The sequence below is a fragment of the Acomys russatus genome, chromosome 5 (genome assembly GCF_903995435.1).
Source record: "Acomys russatus chromosome 5, mAcoRus1.1, whole genome shotgun sequence".
Classification (NCBI taxonomy): domain Eukaryota; kingdom Metazoa; phylum Chordata; class Mammalia; order Rodentia; family Muridae; genus Acomys; species Acomys russatus.
The window spans coordinates 9,426,638-9,429,947 of record NC_067141.1 but is presented as its reverse complement, the minus strand read 5'-3'; the positions used below and the strand labels follow the sequence as shown (position 1 = coordinate 9,429,947).

Sequence of the window (3,310 nt, the reverse complement as noted above, 5' to 3'; positions counted from 1 at the left end):
ATTAGGCCCCTAGCTAGACCACCACTCTTGGATGTCGCCCTCGCCCTCACATTGAGGACATGGTCTCTTCATATGTGCCTTCTACAATCCCTTCAGCAGGGCAGAGGACACACGGGGAAGTCACACATAAATTCTTTCTTTCTTTTTTTTCAAGGTATGATCATTTATTTGTTACTCTTAAAGATTTATTTTTGGGGCTGGACAGACGGCTCAGAGGTTAAAAGCACTGACTGCTCTTCCAAAGGTCCTGAGTCTAATTCCCAGCAACCACATGATGGCTCACAACCATCTATAGTAAGATCTGGTGCCCTCTTCTGGCCTGCAGGTGTACATGCAGGCAGAATACTGTATGCATAATAAATTTTTAAAAATCTTTTAAAAACATTTATTTTTTACTGAATTCAGACTTAGAAGTAGAAGCTCTCAGAGAGGACAGCTTATGTCTCTTGGGAGTCTGTTCCTAGAGCTTTTCTTTGGCTTCCTTCATTCTCTTGGTCACAAGTTTAGCGTATTCTGCAGCCTCTTTGTTTTTCTTAGGACGCAGAGCTGTGCGTCGGCGTTTGTGTTGCAGGACACCCGCTGTTTCTTCAGAGCTGTGCGTCGGCGTTTGTGTTGCAGGACACCCGCTGTTTCTTCAGAGCTGTGCGTCGGCGTTTGTGTTGCAGGACACCAGGAGGGACAAGACGCTGAATCTTGGGTGCTTTGGTCCTGGGCTTCTTACCTTCTTTATTTAAGGGCTTTCTGAAAACATGTTGGCCAACGTCATCTTCTTTAGAGAGATTAAAGAGCTTCTGGATTCTGCTAGCTCTTTTAGGTCCCAGCCGATGAGGCACAGTAGCGACTGTCAGTCCAGGAACATCCTTCTCTCCTTTTTTTTTTTTTTTTTTTTTGACAATAACCAAGTTGAGAACACTCAGATTGGCACCCACAATGCATCCACGAGCAGACTTGTGCTTCCTCGCTCTGGTTCTCCTTGGTCTATAACAAGAATGCCCCTTACTCAACAGCAGGCGCACTCTGCTAGGGGTCACAACGCCTCGCTTCGTGGGAAAACCTTGTTTGTCGTCCCCACTACTAGTCTGGACCACATAACCCTTCTACTGTTCGCCCAGAGCAACAGCAGCTACTTCTGAGGCCCAGCGCTTCTCATAGAAAGTACGAAGATCACGTTAATATCCACCTCAATGAGTTTCTGACAGCCGGTGGCAGGGAAGGAGATACTCAGCTTCATCCTGGCACAGCCGACCGCCTAGGAGGCACCACGAAAAAGAACCACACATAAATTCTTACTCCCAACTCACTGGCCAAAGCCGAGCTTTCAATTTTGAAAAACCATGTCACTTACTTCACTCTTCCATGAATTTCTGCTAACCATTTCTTCCAAACTTCCTATAGTTTTTTTTTCTATCCTAGTTATTTGAATTGAAAGCTGAGCCCACAGCCCCCTTAATTATCCCTCTTGTTTGTTTAAAATTACACTCAGATCTACGAATTTCCTTCTTAATTAGGTTTAATTGTATCATAAAATATCACTATGTGCCACTTTGGTCCTTCAGTCCTAAGAATTCTGCATCACCGCCAGCCTCAGCCACGCACACACACCCAGTTCTTGTGACAGGCTCCACAAGACTGCAACCAACCAGTGCTCTGTCTTACTTGCTGTAATATTGCCAGGAACCAGTGTCTCTAACAACCAACCAGTGAGGACTGCATGAGAGGTCAGAACCCTGCCGCCGAATGTCAACCTCAGACCTCCACAGACATGAGCACATACACACATACACACACCACATACACTACAGCACACGCGCGCACACACACACACACACACACACACATACACATGCATGCACACACACATGCATGCACGCATGCCGAGAGAGAGAGAAAGAGGGGGGGGAGGGAGGGAGATAGGGGGAAGAGATACACAAATGTGGGTGGCACCATTTCATGAGCTTGAGTCCCAGACTGAATGAAAAAAAGAAAGCTGGCTCTGGAAAGATAGTTCAGTACTGAAGGATATGTACTGCTCTCGCAGAGGTCTCAAGTTCAGTTCCCAACGCCCATGTCAGGTAGCTCACAACCACCTGAAGCTCCGGGGCATCTGACCTTTTCTTTGGGACCTCAGAGGTACCTACACTTACTTGTGCATGCACACACACACACACACACACACACACACACACACACACAGATACGCATATGTACATGTAACAAAAAATAAAATATCTTGGGGCTGGAGAGACGGCTCAGCAGTTAAGAGCGATTGTTATTCTTGCAGAGGACCCAGGTCTGATTCCCAGCATCCACATGGTGGTTCACAACCATCTATTATTCCCGCTCAAGCGTGAACATGATACATACATTCACGCAAAACATTCATACTCATAAAATAAAATAAATAAATCTAAAACAATTTTTTTAATTAACTTTTTCTTTTTTGAATTTTAATTAATTTATTCAGATTACAACTCAATTGTTCTCCCATCACTCGTATCCTTCCGTTCCTCTTACCCTCCCACCCCCGCCCTATTACCCTCCCTTAGGTCTATGTCCAAGGGAGAGTTCTCCTCCCCCACTTTATGGTAGTAGGCTAACAAGTCTCATCTTGGTAGTCTGCCTATTCTCTCTTTGAGTGCCACCAGGGCTCTCCACGAAAAGGAGGTCATCAAATATGGGGCACCAGAGCTCATGTCAGGGTTAGTCCCTGCTCTCCACATAACTGTGGAGGATGTCCTGTCCATTGGCTAGATCAGAGTTTACCACTTGTATTGTCCTTGGTTAGTGCAGTAGTTTGAGCAGACACCCCTGGGCCCTGATCCACCCGTTACAATGTTCTTCTTGTAGGTTTCTAAGATCCTCTAGATCCTTTTATTTCCCCATCTCCTATATTTCTCTTACCTAGAGTCCCAGTAGGAAGTCTTCACATCTGCCCCAATCTCTTGGTAAGTGAAGACATTCATGAGTCATGCCTTTTGGGCTAGTGTCCAATTATAAGTGAATATATACCGTGTGAGTCTTTCTGTTTCTGAGTTAACTCACTCAGTATGATTGTTTCTAATTTCCTCCATTTGTCCACAAATTTCTGGTTCTGGTGGTGCTGACCAGTAGGATTTGCTGAAGGAGGCAGAGGCAGAAGGATCTGGAGTTCGAGGCCAGTCGGGAATATACATTAATTAACTTTTTAAAAGGAGACAGCTGTGAGCAGCAGCGCTTGCTGGTCTCTGCTTCCTGACTGTGTGATGTAACCAACCACCTAGGACTCCAGTGCAGTGCTGCTAACAGTCCTGCCTCCATGCCTTCCCTGTCG

The 3,310-nt window shown here is 45.7% G+C and overlaps 1 pseudogene; it reads right to left on the bottom strand.

Annotated features, from left to right (window-relative positions):
- Positions 1-385: 385 nt before the first annotated feature.
- On the bottom strand, positions 386-1,231 carry LOC127189944 (40S ribosomal protein S6-like; annotated as a pseudogene).
- Between the last annotated feature and the right edge of the window lie 2,079 nt (positions 1,232-3,310).